Consider the following 27,566-nt stretch of genomic DNA (forward strand, 5'->3'; position numbering starts at 1 on the left):
TCAGTTTCTCTTCTGGACCTTCTCTCTCTTTAGAAAATTGCATATATGGATATGGGTATTCAGATTTGATAGGGATTTTTCATCATAAGAATAATTAGTGAGTAACTCTGGCTCCATTACAATCCCCATAGAATTCCAGCTTGTCTCCATAACTCTTCACAAAAGGGTCCCAAATGCTAGGAATTTCAATCAATGCACTAAAATTTATAAATGTGTTTCAGCTGTGGTTTTCAGCGTATTCTGGGTTGCTGTGCTATAAGCAGAATTGTCCTTAGCAGGCCGAGACAAGTCCATCTTCCTTTTAGATCAAGTATAATACTGCAAAAGACCTTCATAGGCCTGAATAAAGTTGATTAATGTTTCCTGGGTTGGTGACTTTTCACTGTATCTCCATGTTTCTGCTTGACTTAGATTTTTGTTTGCATCCTCAAGCATTCCATGATTCAGAAGATAAAATGTATGATACAAGAAGATCTTTAAATTACTCATGACACCAATAATTTTCATCTTGTCAGTGAAGGTATTGAAAGTTTCAATGTTGCTTTTGAGATGACAATATAGAATTTCATTTCCTAATTTCCAAATAATCCCAGGTGTGACCTGCCTTTTGCTGGTATCTCACTCTTCCAAGGTCTGCAAATAACCAAGCATATATTCTGCAGCTTGCTCCCATTGGTGCGTCAGCAGAGCTTTTTGGATAAAACCTAAATGAGCATGTGTCTGAGCAAAATCCTTCTTTTTGCCTCTAGTCATCACAGTTTCTATTTGCTTTCAGAGTGAAGGAAAATACATTCTTGTAGCAGAGAGCACAGACATTTCCAACCCATCATCCTCTGCCATGGTCCTTGTCAATTCTTCAGTGAAATCACCTATACCTAGTTCAAAACAGAAGCTTGAGACTCCTCAGTAATGCTAAGCTCAGTGTGCTTTTGATGTGTCCCTCTCCTTTTGTTTTAATCTTTCTGGTGCTATCTTACATTTGTTCTGTCCCAGTCCCAACATTTCTCCAAGGAGCCCTGGTTCCTTTTATTGGACAATGGCATTTGTATGATTTTCTATAGTGGATTATGTCTTAGATAGACTTGGACAGGTAGAGCTCAGCAGTTTTCACAGTAATGATCAATGGCATGGTCCAAAGTCTAGGGATTTCACAGGAAACCACTCTACAGAGGAATTTTATGGAAATTCTACCAATAGCATTCAAAGAACTATAGGAGTGATACTAATCAGATAATATAATTGTGGAAATTTTCATTAGAGTGGAGCAGGATTTATCAAACCAATGGCATGTTAAATCTCTGTGATTCATACTTGAGAGGTACTGAAATAAAATTTGGTGGATCCTGACAACAGCTTGAATAGAATTTGCTAGAACTTATGTAAGCAGGAGCAAAAACTAAAAGCAAGAAATATATTCATACTTAAAGAAGTTCTGTGGTTAATTAAAAAACAGTTTTTTCACCTGGATTGGTAATTATGACGTGATTCCCGAAAATTTTCATAGTTTAAGTGACATTATAGTTATATTTCCAAAAAATGTGACATGCACAATGGCACTACAAAGAATATAAAGACGTATAGGGCTGTGCCTCTACCTCTCAGAGGTAAATAGAAGAAGACGTTAGGAGGTGATAAAGGCAAGTATTAATGAAGAAACTTGGGAGCTGTAAGGTAAATAAATTGCGTAGCTATGGCTACAGAATCCCTGAGGAGGCATTAGAGGGCTTTATCGTTAGAGGCACCAAGGACCATAATTCTAAGCAGAGAGTGATTCATTTGTGGGAAGGGAAGGGAAGGGAAAGGGGAACAGTAGAGGAGATTGGTTCCTCCCTCTCCTATCGGAGGAACATGCGTACTAGTCAGGGAACATATAAGGTTGAGTCGGGGGCATGAAGTCCACAGAGGGTGGGAAAATCAAACAATAGGACTATGAGTGGAAAGAAATACTTTGGTGAAATATATTTGCTCAGTAACTTGGCTCTAAACTTATTATACACTTAAAAAAAAAAAATCAGTGGCCTAGAAGAAACTAGAGCCAAGAATGAGAAGGAACAAAAGTACATCCAGAGCAAATACTCGGTCTTGAGAAATCACAGTAAGGGGAGATATTTAATCAGTTAGCTAAGAATCTCAAAAGAATGAGTGCTGATGGAAATCTCCAGTTTGATTTTCTGCCAAGCCTTCTTCTACAATTTATTTTATTTTTTAAATGCAATTTTATTGAAATATATACACACACCATACAATCAGTGCTCTACTTTTCACCTGAATTTTTCATAGTCAAATTACGCTATACTATCCCCACTCCCCAGGAAATTTCATAGGTGAAGGAAATTAACAGGACACATAAAATGCACATTGGAAGGGAATGGTGTGTAGTCTGTAACAGGGTCCAGATCTTGAGGCTGCCAAAATAGGGACTCCAGGCTCCTCAAGCACTAGAGGCCAACCTGGAGATCAAGTTCTACATATAGTACTAGTGGTGCGGCAACTGGATGGAAAAGTGGATAGAAGGACTCCAATGAGTGTCCCATATGCAGAGGTGCAAAAGGTTACTCTGGTTGGTTGACCAAGGAAAGTTTTTAGGAAAAAGGTGTATGGGTAGTTCAGTGGTAGAAAGCTCACCTTCCACGTGGGAGACCCGGGTTCAATTCCTGGACCGTGCACTGCCCATCTCCCATGAACAAAAGTATATAAAGTGGGTAGCATTTTGACAAAGCAGAGAGGACTGGTAATGATCTAGTTAGAGAAAAGAGAGATAGTGAAGTAGAAACTGCAAGATGCTTTTGTAGTGGAATAGACCAATTTGGCTGGGATGGAAGGTTCATATGGAATACAGTAGGAGATAGGAGGACATTGATGGCACCAGTTTATAGAGTGCAGTTATTGCCAGATAAATGATTTGGGCTATTTTGTAAGTGGTGGACATTATCAGAAAATGGACAAGCTTTATGCTTACCTCTACTTCCATAGCCTCAATCTTTCTTTTCATACTTTATTCAATTTTAATATGGTTTCAATTGTTAACTTTTTCTTTTTTTATTTTTAATTTTTTATTGCTATATATTATATATTCACATACCATGTAATCATCAAAAATGTACAATCAGTGGCACACAATATCATCATATAGCTGTGCATTTATCATCACAATTGACTTTTTTCATTTTTGTGAAAAATAACATATACAAAAAAAGCAATAAATTTTGAAGTACATCACAACAATTAGTTGTTGAACAAATTTCAGAGTTTGGTATGGGGTACAATTCCAGAGTTTTAAGTTTTTATTTCTAGCTACTCTAAGATCCTGGAGACTAAAAGAAATATCAATATAGTGATTCAGCAACCATATTCATTTGTTAAACCCTACCTTCTCTTTATAACTCCATTACCTTTGATCTTTCTTTTCTTTTGTGAAAAATAAGATATATTAAAAAAGCAATACATTTCAAAGTACATCACAACAATTAGTTTTAGAATAAATTTCAGAGTTTGGTATGGGTTACAATTGCACAATTTTAGGTTTTTACATCTAGCTGCTTTAAGTACTGGAGACAAAAAGAAATATCAGTATAATGACTCTGCACTCATACTCATTTGTTAAAACCTACCTTCTCTGTATAACTCCACCATTACCTTTGACCTTTCTCCCACTCTATAGGGGTATCTGGGCTATGCCCATTGTTACATTTTCATGTTGGAAGGGGTTGTCGATAACATGAGATAGAGGGATGGAACTAGTTGACATATTGGAAAAGCTGACTGCTCTGCGTTTCAGGTTGTATCTGTTCCAGGGACCCATCTGGAGCTTGTAGGTTTCTGGAAAGCTACCCTAGTGCATGGAACCTTTATAGAATCTTATATAATGCCCTAGGTGTTCTTTAGGATTGGCAGGAATGGTTTTGGTTGGGGTTTGACAAGTTATGATAGTAGCAATGTCTAACTGAAGCTTGCATAAGAATGACCAGCAGAGTAGCCTCTAGACTGTTTAAACACTCTCAGCCACTGATACCTTATTTGTTACATTTCTTTCCCCCCTTTTGGTCAGGATGGCATTGTTGATCCCACAGTGCGAGGGCCAGACTCATCCCTGGAAATCATCTCCCATGCTGCCAGGGAGATGTTCATCCCTGGATGTCATGTCCCATGAAGTGGGGAGTGCAAAGATTTCTCTCACAGAATTAGACTTAGAGAGAGAGAGAGAGGGGCTACATCTGAGTAACAAAAGAGGTCCTCCAGAAGTAACTCTTAGGCATACCTATGGGTAGGCTCAGCTTCTCTACTACATACATAAGCTTCACAAGAGCAAGCCTCAAGATCCAGGGCTTGGCCTATTTTTGGGGTGTCTATAGTGTTTGACATAGTATCAGGGGTTTCCCTGGTGATAAAGTTTAATAGTTACAATTTTTCTTCCCATCACTCAAGGGACTTTGCCAATACTATTTTATTATCTGCTTAATATGTTCTGGGATGTATCTAGACATTACATTAAGCTATACAAGATTAAAGGCCATCATTCTTTTTCTGGGCTTCCTGTGTTTGGATTGTTTAAATTATCTATCCAGACACGTTGAGTTAGATTACGTGCTACAGAAAATCTAGGTTCTGGACAAAATAAACCTTTTCTTCCTTTATTCTCAAAGAATAGATGAGGTTCTGTAATAAAGACAATGTCTTTCTTATCCCTGTATTCTGAATTACCTTAATACCAACTTGATCAGCTTCATTCTTAACTCTAAATACCAAGTTGTACATATATAAAACAGCCTCTCAAAACCAGTTGTTATAATTACCACTCCAAGCTAAATGTGACTGCTGTAAGAGCTTACCATCTTGGTGTCTGTTGTCTTATAAATATCTTCTAAATGAGGCCATCCAATAATTACTCTTTTGTTTCTGGCTTATTTAGCCTCACCAAATGTCCCACAGATTCATTCACAATGTTGCATGCCCTACAACTTTGTTCCTTTTTGTAGCAGCACCATATTCGATCATATGTATATACTATCATTTGCCCATCTACTTCTTTTTTTTTTATTAACATATAGGTCCATTCTATATATACAATCAGCAATTCTCAATATCATCACATAGTTGCATATTCATCATTTCTTAATATATTTGCATCGATTTAGAAAAAGAAACAAAAAGACAACAGAAAAAGAAATAAAACAATAACAGAAAAAAAAGATTATACATACCATACCCTTTACCTCTCGCTTTCATTTATCACTAGCGTTTCAAACTAAATTTATTTTAACATTTGTTAAAATATTAATAATATTTTAAAACATCAATTAATTAATAATAATAAATAATATTTATTTTTATTCCATGTTCTACTTGTCTGTTGATGTAGTAGATAACAGGAACATCAGACACAAGGTTTTCACAATCACGGAGTCACATTGTGAAAGCTATATCTTTGTTCAATCATCATCAAGAAACATGGCTACTGGAACACAGCTCCACATTTTCAGGCAGTTCCCTCCAGCCTCTCCACTACATCTTGATCAACAAGGTGATATCTACTTGATGCATAAGAATAACCTCCAGGATAACCTCTCGACTCTGTTTGGAATCTCTCAGCCATTGACAGTCTCATTTCACTATTCCCCCTTTCCGTCGAGAATGTTCTCTTAATCCCTTGATGTTAATTTTCAGCTCATTCTAGGGTTTTTCTCAATCCCTTGATGCTGAGTCTCAGCTCATTCCAGGATCTCTGTCCCACATTGCCAGGAAGGTCCACATCCCTGGGAGTCATGTCCCACGCAGAGAGGGGGTGGGTGGTGAGACTACTCATCATGTTGGCTGGAGAGAGAGGCCTCATCTGAGCAACAAAAGAGGGTCTCTTGGTGGTGACTCTTAGGCCTAGATTTTAAGCAGACTTGACCTATCCTTTGTGGGGTTAAGTTTCATATGAACAAACCCCAAGATTGGGGGCTCAGCCTATAGCTTTTTTTATCCACACTGCTTGTGAGAATATCAAGAATTCAACTTGGGGAAGTTGAATTTCTCCCTGCTCTCACCATTCCCTGAAGGGGGCTTTGCAAATACTTTCCCACTCACTGATCGAATCACTCTGGGATTCATCGGGGCATCACTCTGGACAAACCAACAAAATCTCATGTCCTACCTGAGATTCCAAGTACTTATGGCGTTCAGTCAAATTATCTACATAAGTTGTATTAGGAAATGCTCTAGTCAAAATATAAATACTGTAGCAAATAAACATTTTTTGCTTTAGTCTCACAGAGAAGGTGACATTTAAAAATATTAATTACCATCTATTTTCAGCACCCTGCAATAATGACATTCCTTTGTTCTTCCTCATGCAAAAACATTTTTAAAATTTGTACATTGTACATTTCACTATTATTGTATACTCTAGACATTCCTAGATTATACCATCTCAATCTTTAACATCTATCTTTCTTTCTGATTTCATTTATGCCCCCAGCCCTCCTCCCTCTGTCATTCTCACATGCAGCTTCATTCAGTGTTTTAACATAATTATATTACAGTTAGGTAGCATTGTGCTGTCCATTTCTGAGTTTTTGTATCCAGTCCTGTTGCACAGTCTGTATCCCTTCAGCTCCAATTACCCAATATCTTACCCTATTTCTATCTCCTGATGGTCTCTGTTATCGACAAACTATTCCAAGTTTATTCACTAATGTCAGTTCATATCAGTGAGACCATACAGTATTTGTCCTTTAGTTTTTGACTGGTCTCACTCAGCATAATGTTCTCTAGGTCCATCCATGTTGTTACATACTTCATAAGTATTCTGTCTTAAAGTTGCATAATATTCCATCATATGTATATACCACAGTTTGTTTAGCCACTCGTCTGTTGATGGACATTTTGGGTGTTTCCATCTCCTTGCAATTGTAAATAATGCTGCTATAAACATTGGTGTGCAAATGTCCATTTGTGTCTCTGCCCTTATGTCCTCTGAGTAGATACCTAGCAATGGTATTGCTGGGTCATATGGCAATTCTATATTCAGCTTTTAATGGCCAAAAAGCACATGAAGAGATGCTCAATGTCCCTGGTCATTAGAGAAATGCAAATCAAAACCACAATGAGATATCATCTCACACCCACCAGAATGGCCATTATCAACAAAACAGAAAATGACAAGTCCTGGAGAGGATGTGGAGAAAGAGACACACTTATTCACTGTTGGTGGGAATGTCAAATGTTGCAACCACTGTGGAAGGCAGTTTGGCAGTTCCTCAAAAAGCCAATCTACTTCTTAGTCAGTGCATCCTTTAGCCACCTCCATTCATTGGGCATCGTGTATAATGCCAAAAGTCAGCATTCCAGAAACACTCTCAATTTTAGATAATTTTATTGTTTCAAAGAGAAAGATATCCAATAAACACACCCTCACCAAATAGAAAATCTAAACCTCCCCTTAACTCTTGTCCCTTGCTCTATTATTTACCCCTGGTGTTGCTGTGGTACTGTTGAAGTTTTCCTGTTAAACATATCCCATAGCATGCAATACCAGTTTCCCCCCTTTACTCGGAACCTATATACCCTTTGGACAGGAGTCATACCTTTGAAATAGTTTAAGAACTTATTTATATTTGTATTCTTAATTTGTGGCACATGTGGTTCTATACAACCTCTTTCATTCACGTTCACATTCAATATGGCAATATTACTTATAGACCCACTAGTGAACAACCTTCACTTCTATCCATTCCCTTACATTTGAGTCCAACCTCATTTGTTAACTGTTCACCTGTCTCTAGCTTCCATGTATCTCTAGGTCCCCTGTATTCTGTATTATGAGCTTTTGATTTTAACATTGCCATGTCATAAAATTGGAATTATGTAGTATTATTGCATTTGTTTCTGGCTTATTTCACTCAGCATTATGTCCTAAACGCTCATCCATCTTTTCATGTGCTTCCTGATGTCATTTCATCTTACTGCTGCATAATATTGTATGTGTATACCACATTTTGTTAATCCACTTGTCTGTTGATGGGCACATGGATTGTTTTTATCTTTTGGTGATTGTGAATAATATAATGAACATCGATGTGCAAATGTCTGATTGTGTTACTGCTTTCAGCTCTCCTCGGTATGTACCAAGTGTTGGCATTGCTGGGTCATAGGACAACTCAATAGTTAGCTTCCTAAGGAACCACCAAACTGTCTTCCGTAGTGGCTATACCATTATTCATTCTCACCAGCAGTGCATAAATGTCCCAATCTCTCCACATCCTCTCCAACGCTTATAGTTTCCTGTTTGTTTAATAGCAGCCATTCTTACAGGTGTGAGGTGGTATCTCATTGTAATCTTGATCTGCATTTCCCTTATAGCCAATGAAAATGAGTATCTCTTCATGTGCTTTTGAGCCATCTGTATTTGTCTTCAGCCCTATTCATATCTTTAGCCCATTTTGATTTTGAGGAGTTCCCATTATCTATTTTTTCTTTTGTTGCTTGTGCTTTGGGTGTAAAGTTTAGGAAGCTTGGGCGGGCCACAGTGGCTCAGCAGGCAAAAATGCTCGCCTGCCATGCCAGAGGACCCAGGTTTGATTCCCGGTGTCTGCCCACGTAAAAAATAAAAAATAAAAATAAAAAAAAGTTTAGGAAGCTACCTCCTATTACTAGATCTTGAAGATGTTTCCCTACCTTTTCTCCTAGAAGCTTTGGGTGCTACTTCTTATTTTTAGGTGTTTGATCCACTTCGAGTTAATTTTCATGTCGCGTGTAAGATCAGGGTCCTCTTTCATTCTTTTGGCTATTGATATCTAGTTTTTCCATGCCCAGTTATTGAAAAGACTATTTTGTCTCAGTTCAGAGGATCTGGGGGCCTTGTCAGAAATCAGTTGACCATAGATTTGGTGGTCTATTTCTGCACTCTCGATTTGATTCCATTGGTCAATGTTTCTATCTTTGTGCCAGTACCATGCTGTTTTGACCACTGTGGCCTTATAATATGTTTAAAATCAGGAAGTGTTAATCCTCTCACTTTGTTCTTGTTTTTTAGGATGCTTTTAGCTACTTGGGGTCTCTTTCCTTTCCAGATGAATTTGATCACTAAGTTTCCAAGTCTTCATATGTAGGTTGTTGGAATTTTGATTGGTACTGCATTGAATCTGTAGATCAATTTGTGTAGAATTGACATCTTAACTACATTTAACCTTCCTATTCATGAGCAGGGAATGTCTTTCCACCTGTTTAGATCTTCTTTGAATTCCTTTAGCTATTAACTTTTTTTTCATTTTTAAACAGATTTATTCACACAGCATTCAGTCCAACCTAAGTAAAAATCGATGTTTCCTAGTATAATGTCATAGCCATGTCTTCTCTACTCCAAACTGTATGAGGACATTTCCTTTTCTTCCACAAAAAATCCCATATCCCTCCCCATATCCCCTGCTTATTGACATTTAGTTTGGCATATTGCTTTTGTTGCATTCAGTGGAAGCATATTACAATGCTATGTTAACTATAGACCCTAGCTTGCATTGATTATATTTTTTCCTGTATACCATCCTATTTTCAACACCTTGCAACGTTGACATTCATTTGTTCTCCCTCATGCAAAAACATTCTTCTATTGTACATTTAATCACCATCACTGTCCACTGTAGGTATTCCTAAATTATGCCATCTCAGTCTTTATCTTCTGTCTTTCCTCCTGATGTTATATATACCCCCAACTCTTTTCTCTTTACCATACTCATAATCAGCTTCATTCAGTGTACTTATGTATATATATATATGTGCTACCATCAGTTGGTATTGTGCTATCCATTTTTGAATCTTTACAATCAATCCTGTTGGACATTCTGTACTCCTTCAGTACCAAATGCCCAGTCTCTACTCTCTTTCTATCTCCTAATAGCCTGTGTTTTAACTTTGACTCTCAAAGTTCACTCATTATTGTTAGTTCATATTAGTGAGATGATTTGTGCTTTTTGTTTCTGGCTAATTTTACTCAGCATAATGTCCTCAAGTTCATCCACATTGTCACATGCTTCATGGCTTTATTCTGTCTTACAGCTGCATAATATTCCATCGGACATATATACCGTAGTTTGTTTAGCCACTTGTTTGTTGATGGACTTTTGGGCTGTTTCCATCTCTTAGCAATCATCAATAATGCTGCCATAAATATCAGTATGAAAATATCCATTTGAGTCATTGCCTTCCGTTCCTCTGAATATGCGCCTGTAGTGGGATTGCTGGCTCATGTGGCAATTCTATACTTAGTTTCTTGAGGAACTGCCAAATTGCCTTCCAGAGTGGTTGCACCATTTACATTCCCACCAACAGTGAATATGTGGGCTCTTTCTCCACATCCTCTCTAGCACTTGTTTTTTGTTATTGTTTGTTTGTTTGTTTATAATGGCCATTCTAGTGGGTGTGAGATGATATCTTATCGTGGTTTTGATTTGCCTTTCCCTAATAGCTAGTGAAGTTGAGCACCTTTTAATATGCCTTTTGGCTATTTGTGTTACCTCTTCTGAACAGTGTATGTTCCTGTCTTTTATCCATTTTTTATTGGGTTGTTTTTTGTTGTTGTTGAGTTGTAGCATCTCTTTATACCTCAAATGATCTGGCCACCTTGGCAAAATATTGTTATGATGCAGACAGATGCACCAAGTGATCATTAGCTTGTGTGATCATGGAGATCCTCAACCCCCCACCTTTGTTTGGATTTCTTCCCTCTTGGTGAGGAGCAGGTCCTGCCTGGCAGAGGCAGCCCCAAAAGTCCTGCCCAAGCAGTCACTTGGTCTTTTTAATTAGCGTCTCTCTAGTCTCACCTAATAGCTGCCTCCAGGCTCAAAAAAGACCTATGTGTTTATTTTAAGAGAAGCCAACAAAACAAATGAATTCTACTTTATTTGATAGAGTCTTATTTCCCCATGATATGCTGTACTACAATTTGGTGAGGTAGATAGTTGCTTTGGCCATGAAATGGAAATGTTCCACTCATCTGTTCATTCATGCAATAATTGTTTTTTAAAATTAGAGAAGTTGTAGGTTTACAAAAAGTCGTGTAAAAAAATAGTGTTTCCATATAGCCCCTTATTGTTGACACTTTCATTAGTATGGTACCTTTGTTACAATTGATGAAAGAATATTAAAATAATACTTTTGGGGGTGTGAGGGTAGTTCTGTGGTAGAATTCTCATCTGCCATGTGGGAGACCTGGGTTCGATTGCTGGCCCATGCACTTCCCAAACAAGCAAGCAAACAAACAAATGAAAAAACAAACAAAAATTCAACAAACAGTGCTGCAATAAGCAGATACTCACATGGAAAAAGAATGAAATGTGACCCTGCCATACAGCATACAAAGAAAAAAAAACCAGTACTATTAATATAGTCCATAGTTTATGTTACATATATTTTCCCTCCATATACCATCCTATTATTAGCACCATGAATTAGAATTGTGCATTTGTTATTGTTCATGAAAGGACATTCTTATACTTGTCCTGTGTCTATTGTCCACAGCAGGATTCACTGTGTTATGTATTTCCACATTTTATCTTCTTTCATTCTAGTGACATACATGGCTCTAAACTTTCCCTTTCAACCACATTCATATACATAATCTGCACTGTTAATTACATTCATGATAATGTACCACTATCTCCATCATCCATTTCCAAACCTTGACAGTAAACCTATACAAAAATTCTGTACAAATTAAGCATTGGCTCCCCATTCTCTACCTGCTATCTGTCCCCTGATAGACTATATTCTAGATTCTAATTCTATGAGTTTGCTGATTGTAATTAGTCATATTAGTGAGATCATACAATATCTGCCCTTTTGTGTCTGGCTTATTTCACTCAGCATAATGCCCTCAAGGTTCATCGATGTTGTCATATGCATCAGGACTTCATTCCTTTTTACAGCTGAATAATAGTCCATTGTATGTAAATACCACATTTTGTACATTTGTTCCTCATGTTCATGGTTGATGAACACTTGGGTTGCTTCCATCTTTTGGAAATTGTGCATAATGTTGCTGTGAACATTGATGTACAAATATTTGTTCAAGTCCTAGTTTTCAATTCTTCTGGGCATATACCTACCTTATAGTGGGATTTCTGGGTCATGTAGTAATTATATATTTAGCTTTCTGAGGGACCATGCAATACATTTTTATTGAAAGTCTCCTATGTGCTAGGTACCATTCTAAGAGCTATGAAATTGAGCCAGATAGATATGGTTTCTGGGGCTTATATTTGACCAAAACAGTTTCTTGACCTTTTATCTAAATCTCTTCTCTGAACTCTAATCCAGAATTTCCCTAAATGTTAGGTTGTTAGTTGTATCAATTGTAGCTCCTCTGGACCTAAGCATGGAGATTCTGATCAAGCAAATCTGAGATGAAGCTAGCAACTCTATACTGAAAACAAACAAATAAAAACAAACCTTCCTGGATAGTATGATGTGTAGGTAGGCCATGTATGGATGATGATAAGCAAGCACATAGGGAAGCATAACAGGATGTCAAATAGGAGTTCTCATTTTTGTACCCACACTGACTCAGACTGGGTACAAAAGGCACCATATGTTTCACATTCAGTAGTAAATGGGATCAGCCACCTCTTGAAGGACTCGTTGAGAGGCCCTTATATAGAAAACTGGTCAAACCACCCACCACCACTCCACCTTCCAAGGGACATTGGGAGAGAGAAAGAGCCTCTAGGGGAGTGAGTACACAGAGTTTATTCCTTCTCTCATATTAAGTGGCTGGGGGAGGGGTGCCCAAGCAAATCATTTGAAAAGAAAACAGACATTTTGTTCCTTGGGCAGATGACCTTCTTAATTAGCAGACTTGCTGACCTGGCTTTTGTGCCACTGGAGTGTGAGAAATGAGAACTGAATGGAAGGGGAATGAGTGAAGCAAAATCTAGGTGGAGAGGGGCTCAACAAAGATGGCCTCCTCTCTCCCAGTAGAGACTGATGAAGATTCACATGCCCGTAAGCCTGAGAGTTGGCTCAGAGAATATATGAGATTGGGAGCCAGAGCTGTCCTGGGATTGGTGCAATGTGGAGGAAAAAGAAAGGCTCATGTCTGGGAATTTTACCAGGACAGTGTCTGCCAGAGGATGCCACTAAGTCTCTCATCAAAGGGAAATCTTGGCACCACAACCTGTCCTCATGGAACTCCCAGACTCTGTGTGAGAAGAGCAGTTACAGGCAACCAAGGAGAGGTCAGCAACCTTGACCAGTCATGTGAGGCGATGCTATTGAGGCTTTTCTCCTTCCTCCCTCCTCGAACTCATAAGAACTCCCACCCACAAAGAGGAGCTGGAGGTGACAAAGAGCTAGAATTTATCTACCCCTGTCTGCCCCTTCAGACCCCCAAATTCCTTTAAGCCTTCAGTCTAAAACTGAACTTCTAACCTCTCTGAGTCATGGGGTGAGGAGAGTTTTGACTTGAATATGAAATTGAAATTTTCAGATGAATAGGACTAAATCTTGAACGTCTGAATGAAAATGTTCTAAGAACCATATTTGGTTGAAAAGCATAGAATTAAGCAAGATGTATTTTGTGTTTGCAGGAAAGTGGTATTGTTTGAAAAATAAAACTATTACATGTATAAATCCAAACCAAAAAAGATGCTCCCCCCCCTCCCCTAACTATGCAGTTAGAGATTTTCACATTTTCCACATCCTTCTTATGTTTTGTTCTGGAAATAAAAATAGCCACAATGTCAATAGATTCTATATTATTGATGAACATAAATACAAGAAATAGAGAGATTAGCTAAATGTCCACATTCTAGGGTTATCTATTGAAAACTATTGCAGATAGTGTCTTCTTATCCTCATTATTTCTTTATAACCCAGTAAATCCTATTGTTTAAAATTCCTCAGAAGCAGATGCTCTGACAATCCTTCAGCTTTTGCTTTTTAATTTTGATGTTTTGAAACTACAATTCCTATATTTTGCCTTGTATCTTGCTAATTACTATATTGCTCCTTACATTTTGCTTGGCAAAATTAAATTGTTTTATTCACTGAAGGTTTTAAATGTCAGTAAAAAAATGAGTTCAGCTGCAGGAAGAACACTGATAAGTGTTTGACTGCATTCCTGGTTCCTCTAAACATTAAGGATTCTATGTAAGTTATGAAATCTCTGTACTTGCTTTTCTGAACTATGAAACCAAGGCAACCTGCTTTCTTCTACTTTATGCAGTGAGGGAAAAACGTCATTACACAGGAGTAGGTTTGTCACAGGCTGTGGGTAGATGTTGAGAGGTTTACTGGTTTCAGTGACTCGGATTAGGGTGTAGGTATGGTTTTAAAAGTTTTCATCAGTTTAAGAATATTTAGACACTGGCATCTTATTGTTATGACTTCTATAGGCCAAATCACTACTTAGATAACATGATTATAAACTTGGGAACCTCCTCACTTTCATCCCTACAACTTAATTGGAGTTTACCAGTTTTCTTTATGTCAATAATCATTTTTCAGCTTGTAAGCTCCTGAAAGACAGAGACCATAAATGATTTATTTTATATACTTTCCAACCCAAATCAGAGTGCTTTGTACATAGAAGGTGACAGATAAATGTTTGTTGAATGATGGGCTAAGGAGTTTAGGTTTAATTCAGTAATAAGAAACTAAAAAGCATTTGTAAACAGGAGGATTACATAACCAGAAAATCATTTATAAGGAAGAATATAGAGCATGGTTGCCAGATTTAGCAAATAAAAAATACAGGATGCTCCATATTTTCTCTGGCAACCCATGGTAATACAGACATGATATATATTGAGGAGAAAGAGAATAGATAGCTAGGAGACCACTGAAATTATTGTGGGTGAGAAGGGCTTCTGACAGTGGAAATGAAAGGACTAGATTTGGGGCACTCTGTGGAAATAGAATGGGCTGGACTTAATGATCGGACGTGGGAGGCGAGGGAGCAGTGAAATCAAAAGTGATTCCTCTGAGGTTTTTAATTTAGTTTACAGAGTAGATGACGCTGCAGAAATCAGAGAGAGGAGCAGGTTTGTGTGGGAGAGGAAAGGGATAGAGAAAGAAAATTAGTTCAGTTTAAACCTTTTTAAATTTACGAGTGGAAATAAACTGGGTATTTAGAAGTACAGGCTTAAAGTTCAGGAAAGGTTTGGTACATACAGACATTTGAACCTTTCAAGAAGGACTCTGGGGAGCAGGGAGTAGAGAGATTTTACTGGAATACCTGGTCATTGACCCAGGAAGGAGACATATATCTCTTCATGCTGAATTTGAATCAAGAAACAGAAGTGTGCATAGAGACTACCTTAAAGTGTGGAGCATATCCTTAAAAAGAGTGCTGCATATTTTGGCAGTGTAAGTTCTCTCAAAATGGTGACCTAAGTCTGATTATAAAAGGGCAGTGGGGAAGCGAGGAATATATTTCCCTCAATTCTGGCGGAACCTCACCAGAATGGAATGTCACCGACAGCCTTGCCCTCAGTGTAGGAACAAAGGATTAGAGGAAAATCCTTAATAGGTGATTAAGATTACCTTGATTAAGATTAATTGCTTGAATCACTCCCTTGCTTTCTTAGTGTGTGTATCCTGGATAAATATATCAGGGACCTGTCGTGGGCATGTACGCGCATGTGTGAACGTGTGTTTGCCATCAATCCATAACCTTCTTTCCATACTGCTGCGGGACTATGTTTATTGAAAAAAAAAATAAGTGAATAAATGAATGAGTGTTCATTCATTTGTTTACTCAGCTGTACCGATACAGCAGTGTAATTAATATTGAGGTAAGAGAGAAGACATGAAATTCAGAAAAATCATTGTTTTCCATGAGTGTTTACAGGTCTCAAAGAATTTTGTAGGTAAGAAATATGTTGGAAGAGCAGAAAAAGGAGAGTATGTATTCCTTCCCAGCCCTGCCATGTTCTCTTCCCTTGATGTATACCTTCCTGGCTGCACACAGTGAGAATGTGTATTGTAGGGCTGAAATTCTCCCTACTTGAGGCCAGCACCAGGTGTCCGCTCCAGTTTGCTGTGGGCTTTTCCACTGTGAGAAGGCAGGAATGCAGGGAGTGGGGACAATTGGATAAAAGTATTTATGAACTGGTGCGCAAGAAAAGAAATCCCTAGGTGTAGAAAAATCTGACTCTAGGTGTAGCTTCCCTTATAGCTCACTGCTCTCATCTGCAGCCAGGAATTGGATTTTTTTCTCATTGGTATCTTATTTTTTTTAATTAATTTTTTAATTAAAAAATATATAACAACAAACACAAGCATTCTTTTTTAAAATTTTAATTAATTTTTTAATTAAAAATATAACAAATACAAACTTTCTTAGCAGATGATCATTCTGTTCTACATATATAATCAGTAATTCACAAATCATCATATATTTGCATATTCATCATCATGATCATTTCCTAGAACATTTGCTTCAATTCAGAAAAAGAAATAAAAGAGAACAGAAAAAAAATACATACCATACCCCTTACCCCTCCCTTTCATTGATCACTAGCATTTCAATCTACTAAATTTATTTTAGCATTTGTTCCACCTATTATTTATTTTTAAGGAATTGGATTTTGATAATCTGAGAACTGAATGAGAATGGAATGATTTAAATGGGGAAGAGAAAGAATCAGAATTTAAGAAACAAAAAACACAACTCTACCAAGACTCCAATAAACCAGGAGAAAAGAAGAAAAACTTGAAATGTTTGGAGCTCCATCTTCTGGTCATAAAACAGGATAGAATTGAAATGTGATGTTAATTGCAAAAACTAAGATAAATTGACAAGTACTGCGTTGAATGTAGTATCTCATTTAATTTATATGTCCTGCCCAATAATCTGCAAACTCTTCAATTTGGGAATCAAGGCTTTGATGACCTAGCCCAAAACTTTCGTTTCAGTCCCATTCATTCATTCATTCATTCATTCATGCATTTTAATAAGCATTTACTAGTGCCTACTGGATAAACGGCACTGTGCTGGGCTCTGTGGGGAGCTCTTCGATTTGTACTTCATTAAAACACACTTTGATTATTTTCAATTTAGTATAAATTACACAAATAATACATGAATAATGCTTGTCCCCCCAAATTAAAAGCATGACAGAAATGGCTAAATTTTCCTTTGACCAGAACCCCAGTCACAATCCACTTTCCCTTCCAGCAATTATCATAGTCGTGGGTTTGGTGTGGACCATTCTGGACATTATTTAAACTGCGATATACATGTAAATACACATTGTTTTCTTACTAATAAACTACTTGTACTTGAATCTTTGACTCAGTGTCTGTTAGATTCCTTCCTTTCTGGAAGGAATCTAAACTAAGCACTATTTTTAGCCAGCACTTCTGCTGTGTCAGGTAGCGTGCATGCTCTTGACGTTCGTTACTGCATTTTCTCCTCATGAATTCTCAGAAAATGTGTAATTGCATCATCACCATTTTGTAAATGACGAAACAAAAGTTTATTAAATAAGATGCCTGCGGGTGTGCTGGTAGTTTAGTGGTTAGAATGCCTGCCTTCCATGAGGGAGACCCGGGTTCGATGTCTGGACCATGCACACCCCACTCCCCAACTCCTGAAAAAAAAAAGATGCCCAGCAATAGACAGCAAGTAAGTAGCAAAAATATAGCTTGAACCAAGGCCTTCTGACTTTTAGAACCTATGTTCTTAATTATCAGATTGAGAAACAACTGCCTTTCTAGAATGGTTTTCACTCACTTTGTCATGAAAATTCTCTAGCTCCTTCACCATCCTGTTCAAAGGATAACTCCTTAGTAAAAAATTCCTTGATATTATGTTCCAGTTTGGAATTAATCTCTCCCTTTTCTGATTCCCACATAATTTACTACTTTGTTTTATATTTATTGGTATGCATGCCTCTATTTCCATGCTACATAGAAACTTCTTGATTGCCTCATATGTATCAGGTGCTTTCAAAATGTTTTTTGAGTGAATTATTATGACTTCCTTGAGGGCAATAATCGTATCCATATTGCCTACCCTGTTTTAGATTGGGGAAGAGTTTGAGAGTTCATAAATTGAATTCCAGAAACAAAAATCATTTGCCAGAGGGTATAGCATATACACTTGAGGATGGCCAGGAAAATGAATTGAGGAAGTAATTGATAGACATTTACATAATAACTAGGCTAGGCTATTTTATGACATCTAGATGTCTAAGAACTAGTACAATTTGGATTGGCAAATTGCATTTGTGAAATCAACTGAAAGCTAATTTAGAATGGAATCAGCCAGTATGGTACAATCTTAGTGAAGTTATTTTGTCGAAAAAGGTATTGAAACTCTTTGCCTGTTCACATTCTCTGCCCATTTTTCTGCTTTTTTTGTTGTTGTTTTCTTTTGATTTATACGGTGATTTGTACATTGTGAGTGCTATTCCATTCATGTGTATGTGTGTGTAATTTTTTTCTTCTAATCTATTGGTATTTTAAACTTTGCCTATGTTTTTGCCATAGAAAAACAATTGTTGGAATAGTGGGTTCACTATTGATAAAAGAAAATACTTTTCATGTAATTTAGAGTCTCATAGCTTCACTGGGGGACTTATGAGTCAGTCAGCATCCCAATCAGAAAGTAGAAAGGAGTTCTACCAAGAGGGTGGAAAATCTTATAGGGCAAATGGGGAAGCAAGTGAGGAAATGTTCTGATTGGCTGACATTTTACTTGGGGGGAGGTGTGGTTTACAAAGTGAGGAACAGGTACATTCATTAGCGTGCTATGCTTGTCCATTCTGATAGGCTCTCTCTACTGGAAACTAGTTTTATCACCACGTATTGCTTATATTCAATTCTGTAGAGCATGGTCCATTTTCTTGGAAAGCTCCCACAGATCAATTGTTTTTGCCTTCTGGAAGAGCCCTTCTTGGAAAGGGGTTCCCCCTGACAATGCAATACAGATGGCCTTTTATTTTAATTAAGTCTAACATATTTTTCACTTTCCCTTTGGTACTTAGTGATGTACCAGGCACTATGATTTGATGGGAAGACATCTATAAAATAAATGTCTGACGTACTTAAAATCTTAGATACAAATTCACATTTAAGAGAATGAATGCAAAAAGCAAAGAGTAGGGCTTAAAGGAATGATACGTTTTCAGGGAAAACTTCCAGAAATAGGCAAAGATTGAATCAAAATGGAAATGTGATGGGTGATATTTGGCAGAGAACAGTGGGCAGAGCACTTTGGGTTGCATGAATATGGAGTCAGGAAGTGCATGTTGTACCTGTGGAACCTTTGAGTCCTTTGAAGAAGACTTTGTTGGCAGGAGGGTTCTCTTGGGGACATTTAATCAGGATGGGGTCTAGGGAAACTGGCCTGGGGACACAGGTGGAGTTGGACTTGGGAGTGCTACTGAACTAATCTCTGGCATTTCTTCTCCTCCTTCTGGCACTTCCTTTTCAGCCCTCACCCTAGGCAGTCATCATGAGCCACTTAGCCATGTGCTCATTCAGGCATGGATGATGATAATTTAGGATTTGGAAAGGCAAAGCCATTGGAGGGTGGGGTGGGAAGAAGATGGAGGAAAACATTTTCTGAGTTTAGTTAAAATGTGTGCAAAGGCACATGTGAAAGTTTACAGACAACTTAAAGAAAGTTTGGCTGGAACAAAAATCAGTAGGGATCCTAATATTTTGAGTATGAGAACCCCTTGTTAATTAAAAAATACTGACAGACTCCTTTGTAGTAGTGACTGCATTCAATCTTTTGCTTGAGAAAATAAATGATGATAAAATATGTACACTAACAAATGTATTAAAATAATGGAAAATGTAGTAGTAGTTTATTTAGTTTGCACAAAATACTTGGAGGGATATCATTTACAGATCCCCTTTAATTTATCCAGTATCTCCCCAGAGGGACTTCATCACCAAGTTGAAATCTAGCATTTTTTTTTTTTGGTAGGGCGATTCGCTCCATGAGAATTTCATTCATTCGTTTAGCAAATATTTATTGAATATATACAAAGTGCAAATTACTCTTTTAGGCTCTGGGAATAGAGCTATAAAAGTAACAAAGACCCTGATGTCAGGGAGCTAATATTCCTGTGGAAGAGACAGACTTTTGAAAAAAAACAAAACCAGAAATAACTATACTTCAGCTGGTATTAAATATTATGAGAATAGGGAGTGACTGTGTGGGATGAGAGGAATGTTATTTAATAGAATGGACACAGAAGAGCTCTCTAGTAGGGTGATATTTGAGTAGACATTTGAATGAGTCAGAGAGTGAGCCAAGGGGTGCTCAAAGGGACGAGTGTTCAGGTGAAAAGAATGGCTATTACAAAGCCCAAGGTGTGGGAACATGTTTGTCGTCCTTGAATAACAGCAAGAAGATTGATGTGGCCAGAGTCGAGTTGGAAAGATTGAGGCTTGTGGTGGAAGATGAAGTCAGAGAGGTGGTGGGCAGCCACACCATGAAGTGTCTTGTAGGTCACTGTAAGCACTTTGAGTTTTACCCTAAATGAGACTGGAAGAAGCCGTTAGAGGATTCTGAACAAGGAGGTGACATAATCTGATTTATGTTTTAGAAATATATCACTGTGGCTGTATATGTGAAATAGATTATTAGGTAAGGGTTAAAGAGGCAGACTAATCGCAAAAATCCAGGCTAGAGATTAACTGTCAAATGCTTCTGATTGGCCAAAGAAGGTGAGGACTGAGAACTGACAGTTGGATTTGGCAATGGGGAGATTATTAAGGAGGAGTACCCAAGTTGGTAAGCAGTAAAGAGCCTTTGAAGATTTTATAGGGAAGTGATATCATCAGCATTTTACTCTGTGAAACTCTGCCTATTGTAGTAGTAGACGGGAAAGTTTAGATTAGATGAAAAAAATGTGATAGATATTTTATGTGCTTATTTTAACAGTCTAATTAAAAGATTATGGGGGCTGGAATTAGGGGAGTAAAGGTGGGAATGGAAAGAACATTTCAGAGTCTGAAGTGGGAGAAATAGGCAATTGAATAAATACAGGGTAAGACAAAGAGGAGTCAATGTTTTTTTTTTTTTTAATTGTGTGACTGAGCACAATTCACATTAACAGAAATGGGAGAAGAGGAGTCAGGAACAGAAGGAGCTCAGTAGGGAAGCTGATGCCTTTAATTCTGGATGTCATCAGTTTAAAGTTCTAGACATCTAGGTTGGTTCCCATGCTCACCTTCAAATTATTGTCCTACAGTCCTCTCTCACATTCCTTGAAGGCTTTGGCAACTGGATCCCCAATTTCTTCCTAGAATAAACCTCTGTTACTTTCTTATGTATTCTATGTCAATGAGCGGCACAGAAAATTTCCTTTCCTTCCTTTTCCACATGCTGGGTTTGAGGTGCCTGTGGTAGATTTCAGTGGAGAAGCCATTTGAATGGAGAGGTACATTCAGAATACAGAAGAGATAAAAGCTGAAGACTGCAGTGTGGGAGTCATTTGATAGCAAATTGGATAAGAATGCCAAAGGAAAGAAGGTAAAAGAGTAGAATATTAATTACAGTGCTAAAAGAAGTCTATGTAATGGGAAAATTAACTTAAAAATGGGGGAAAGGGGTTGTATGTTTAAAAGGTATCAAAAATTTTTTTATTTAGCCAAGCACCTTGATGGGCGATATTATAGTACTAAATAAACTTCAGACTGCCAAGGGCGGTCTAGGAATGTTACAAAGAGAAATAACCAAGAAGCTTAATTGGTTTTGAAGGGGCATTCTGGAGGAAGTGGGTGAGGAAGTCCAGGAATGGGAGACATTGGAAGATAGGAAAAAGTCAGGCGGGGGTGGGGAGTGAAGGAGTGGAGGTAGGTGTCTGCCAGAGATGGAACTCAAAGAAGTTCCTGATAATGGGTATTTAAAATAACTGTTCTGTTAAGACCATATCCACTTAATATCAGATTTCTTTGATTCTGGGATACCATGGATAATGTGATGTACTTTCAATTTAATAAAACCTTTTCAGGAAAAATATGACAATGCATTAATTGTTTGCACCATGTATTACAATTCCAAAAGCCATTAAAATGGAGAAAATGTGATTTTGAAGACTAGAACTACTGAATTCAACTTAAAATCTTTTGCTATACTATGCTGTTACAGTTGCTAGTTTCAATTGTACAATAATCAAATACATTTTCTTTTTTCATGTTGTGTACAGTTTTATATCACTGCAAGTTGAATCTTCATCTACACATTAAAGTGTAACACACTTCAGATGTTTACCAAACATACCTTTTTTTTTTTTTTATCATTATTCTCTTCTAATCAGTTTATATTTTTAAATGGTAGGGGGTTTCAAGTGCTTATTACAGAAAAAAATATACTGCTCTAATAATAAGAGGCTTCAGATTTTGCCTGATAGATGTAGTATGTAGATTTAAGTTGCTCTGGGATTTATATTTAACCTAATGTGTATCCATAACTATTTTAGTTATAGCAACATAGCTTTCATTTTGCATACCTAATAGGGGCAACTGGTGAGTCAGACTAATGATATTGTTTTATGCTTCATTAGCATCTTTCATCTGCAGCTCACTAAACACTTTGTAAACATTAATTAAACATCACAACATACCTTGGAAGGAAAGTAAGTATTATTATCTCTTTATAGAGAGACAGATATAGAGGGCTTAGGTAAGGCAGATATTAAATATATAGAACTGGGTTCTGTAGGATAAAGTTGCCAGTAATGCTTCTTCCTGGGTCCAGTGATGAAAAACTTCGATGTAATGACCATAAAAAACCTAAGATTTATGGGGGAATGTGCATTTTAGGAGACCCAGAGCACCTTGTGAAATTATTGTTGGTGATTAGCTATTAAACTGAACCTCCTGGTAGGAAGAGTGTGTGTCAGCCAGTACCCAAACTTATCTTTTTCCTGATGAAGTAGAAAATCAGGTCAGGATTACTACAACGTGCTTGAACTTAATAGCTCAGACAGAAATGTAAGATCTAGATGTTCTAGCACAGCCTGATTTCAAATAGCTGTTCTACTTGTCCCATAAATGTAATCAGCCTTTTCTGATTGTGTGACCTGGTTTTTGGTTTTGAGAATCAAACCACAAAACTATTATGGCTAGTATTAAGGTTTTGTTTCCATATCCCCAAATGAAGTGAATATGGAGCAATTATTCCAGTAATTTGGGTGATTTGGATAGCAGGTATATCATTCAATTGCTGGTAGTGGAGATGGGACTTCAACAAGATGGAATTTTATTTTATTTTTCTCTCATAAAAGAAGGCTGAAAAGAGACAACCCAGGCTGGTTTGGCAGCTCCAAGGTGGCATCAAGGACCCAGGCTCTTTCTTTTTTTCCCCATCATCCATAGCATGTGGTTTCCATCCTCAGCATTGTCTTATTATGCAAGGTTGTTGTAGACCTCCACATGCCACATACATTTTCCAGGCAGGAAGCAAGAAGGCGTACACTAGCTATTTTATCATAAGCTACTTTTTATTATGTTCCATCTACTGTTTATCAATCATCCTTAACTGCAAGAGAGGTTGGTAAATTTGTTCTTTTACCAAAGCACATTGCTGCTTGGAATAAAATCAAAGTTTTATTAGAAGTAAAAAGAAGAGAATGAATGTTGAGTAGGTATCTTGTAGTCTTGGCTGTAGTAAGAAAACAAAATCAGCAATTCAAAACAAGCAGAAAACGTCCTTTGGGTGGTGAATTGTGTAGTTTGTCATGCTGATATTGACTGAACAACTGACACATTTCCACTGCATTTCATGATTTGGAGGCACCGCCCGTGGGTGTGTGGCTCCAGAGAGAAAATAACTGAACCAACAGGTGCATCAGCAGAATTGTGTGGAAGTGTTCTTACTGCATTCCTCCCCACCCTGCCTTTGGTTGTGAATTTAGGTCTAGCTTCCTGGTGTGCTTATGACTCAGCTGCTGGGGGTCACTCTGAAGCAGAGCCCAGACAGTGTAGATCTATCTCCTCCTCACTGCTTGATTTCCATAATCTGGAATATTGAGCCACTTTTCCTCTTACGCAACTTTCTGTCCTGTGCTCTATATGAGTGCATGTGTGTGCATATGTGCGTTTTATCCTGAAAATGTATGTGACTTGTGGAGGTCTACAACAAGCTTGCGTAATGAGACAATTCTGAGGATGGAAACCACATGCTATGGATGATGGAGAAAAAAAGAAAGAGCCTGGGTCCTGCAGCTGGTCTACTACTCATTCCTCTTACACTGATGTCTGGGAGGAGTTTGAAAGCATAGGTGATGGCTTTCTTGTTTGACAAGAATATTTCACTTAACAAAATTCTAACTACAAAAAAAAAATGTATATTCACTTGTGATTCTTTGAAATTGGCTGTAACCTTTCAAAAGTTAATGAACATACTGATTATGTATGTTGATGTTTTATTTTGTTTCATAATTTTTAAATTAAGAAATAAATTTAAAATAAATAAATAAATAAATAATAGGGGGAACAAATGTTAAAATAAATTTAGTAGATTGAAATGCTAGTGGTCAATAGAAGGGCAAGATAAGGGGAATGGTATGTATGAATTTTTTTCTGTTTTCTTTTTATTTCTTTTTCTGAATTTATGCAAATGTTCTAAAAAATGATCATGATGAATATACAACTATGTGATGATATTGTGAATTACTGATTATATATGTAGAATGGAATGATCGTGTGGTAAGAATGTGTTTGTATGTATGTATGTTTAATAAATAAAATAAAATTTAAAAAAAGGAATGGAAGGATCATATGGTAATAATGTTTGCATTAGTATATTATGTTGAATAAAAAAAAACAATCTGACAAAAAAATACTGAAATGAAACTTGAATGGATGAATTTTATGCTATTTGAAGTATATCTCAATAAAGATCTTCTTTTAAAAAAATTTAAAAAAAGTTAATGAACAGCTTCACGCTTGAATTTAACAAATGGTCAGGTTAGCCTTGATTTAAGATGAGAGGATAGTTTAACGATTTGTTCTGAAATCACATTATTTAAGTGCTCCACAAATATTAAGATCTTTGTTATTATTTTGCTCTCCCTGAGAGCTACTTGGGTGTTTCGCAGACTCATCTGTATTTATATATTAATAAAGGCTGAAGGAAGTTTGGGGATAGGGTAATAAGTTTGGGTGAGAAGATTTGGAGATTAAAGAGTGCCCCCTACTGGTAGGTAGCAAAAATATACTTAGGCAACAACAAGTAATATGGTGTTCCCTACGGATTTGTGGTGGTGATCTACAGTTTAGAAAGCCGCCCCGACTTAATTTTAAACATTTAATATAGCAAGGTTGTTGTTGGGTCAACTCTCATTAAGATAGTTTGTACTGAATGTACTTAATGTAGGTTTGGAGCATGTGGTTCATTGTCTGAGTGAATCTGATGTCCTCTGAATCTGGGCATGTAGATTTCCAAGTTCTTTGGGACCAGAAACCACACTAGTATTTTCAGGGAATTTAGTTTGTTGGAGTTTTAGGCTCCCCACATAATGCCTCTGTTGTTCCTCCCTGTGTTTGGAATTTAATTGAAGATAGAAAAAGAGTCAGGTAAACTGAGATCAAAATGTCAGCTTTATTACTGACAGACATTGATATTTAAGAAGATGGCACAGTTGTGTGGTTTCAATGGATTTCTCATGGTTGTACCCAGATATTGTCAGTTTTTCTCCTTTTACCTAAAATGTCAATTTAATGTCCAAACCAGGATACTTTTGAGAATTAAAGGGACACTAATAGGCTAGGATAGCAGTACTGTCCTTGGCAAACTGTGACGAATGGTCGCTGACTTTTGTCTCATGACAGCAGTCAAAGCAGAGGGCACATCTGCAGAAAAGCAGAGCCCAAAGAGAAAGGCGAGCAAGGGCTTAGCTCAGCAAACTCAGTTTCTTTTCCTTAACAAACCAATCAGACAAATAATTTCTCCAGCCCAGGGAGAAGTAAGGGAGGACCAAGAGGGCAGTTGTGCTTAGGGAAAATCCATCCTCATAGAAGTCATAGGAATGTGGAAAGGAGGTTGTTCTCGTCAGGCCCACCCCTAATATGTGAACAGCCAGAGTGCGGCATTCCAAGCATACGGTCTGCACAAGACCTACTTGTTAGCATTTCTTCCCAACTGTATATTCAGTGATATAATGCCTGGTGGCTTGAAATTGGTCCTAGTAGGACTATTTACACCATGGGAACTAGCAAACTACAAGTCAGGGGTCCCCTCCTGTTCCTCCCCACACCAAAGAATCAGTTGTTAAAAACGTACCAGCATGCCACTTAGCCTAGGACTGAAGTTTTAGTTCCCTGGGTTTATGGTTGATAATGCCCCGTGATCCCGTCATTTAATAGAGATCTGTACGATCTGTGATGAGAGGCACGTTTGTCATGGCCATGGAGAAGCTCAAACTCTCCACCATCTGCATGCCTCTTAGAGAGGTACAGCTGCTGTTTGTGGGGGGTCTTCCATCAGGCGCTGTGACTGCCCATTCAGTGCAGGCCTCCTTACTGACCCTTGCCAAGTCTACAGAGATGGAAAGCATAGGCGTTACTTTGTTGCTTTTAGAGTCTTCCTGCATTGACGGTGATTAACAGGATTGTTCATAGGGAACCTGATGCTGCAACAACGGAGTCTGAAGTTAGAAGCCATTTTTTTAAAAAGAAATCGCCACCCGACCTTCAGCAACCAGCACCCTGATCAGTCAGCAGCCACCAGCATCGAGGCAACACCTTCCCCCCGCAAAAAAGATTACAACTCGCTGAAGACTCAGATGATGGTTAACATTTTTTTTTAGCAATAAATTATTTTTAAATTAAAAAAAATACTTGTGCACTAAAGTTTATATGTACCCTATAATAGTGCACAGACAATATTTCTACCTATTTAGAGAATGTCTCAAAGAAGCAGAGCTAGAAATCTGATGAGCCTGCTTGTAGCCTACCTAAATACTGGACTTCAGGAGTATGTGAAGAATAAACAGACCACAATAAAATTATATATATATATATATATATATATATATATATAAAAGCTCTGGATTTGAGTCTTAGTTATGCAGATTACAGCCTTGGGACTTCCCCAATTTTTTTCACTGCTTGGAGTATTAGTTTCTTTGAAAATGGGGACAGTATTCTCCAACTATAATGTTTTGAGGATAAAATGAAATAATTTGTGAAACGTGCTATAAATCTTAAAGAATCATGTTAATAGAAAGCGTAAACATTACAAGGAGGGTGCTTCTTTTATGGCAAAAGGGGAGATTGGTTAGTTCTGACATTTTAGCTTACTGTTTGCAGGACAGGAAACAGCGAGGGATTACCCACAAAGGCTGTCTGAACATGTGCTTAACACTCCAGCAAAGGCATATTGATTTGTTTTGAGGGGAAAGAATTTGATTTTCTCCCCATCCCCCAAAATAAATTGAAATCATTGGACAAAATAGAATTTTTTTTGGTTTCTTTATGTTTATTTTGCAATTTAATGTTGCCTTAAAATTATAATTTATAAAGGATTGGGAGGTCTTATATTTAAAAAAAATGCTCAGAACCTTTAAGCATTCTTAGTTCAGCCATTATGAAATAATTGCCATTTAGGTTCTTGTACCTTT

General features: G+C 37.4%; 1 pseudogene; it reads right to left on the minus strand.

Annotated features, from left to right (window-relative positions):
* Window positions 1–26,537, minus strand: LOC143668195 (TATA box-binding protein-associated factor RNA polymerase I subunit A pseudogene; annotated as a pseudogene).
* Window positions 26,538–27,566: the final 1,029 nt, after the last annotated feature.

The sequence above is a fragment of the Tamandua tetradactyla genome, chromosome 24, assembly GCF_023851605.1.
Source record: "Tamandua tetradactyla isolate mTamTet1 chromosome 24, mTamTet1.pri, whole genome shotgun sequence".
Taxonomy (NCBI): domain Eukaryota; kingdom Metazoa; phylum Chordata; class Mammalia; order Pilosa; family Myrmecophagidae; genus Tamandua; species Tamandua tetradactyla.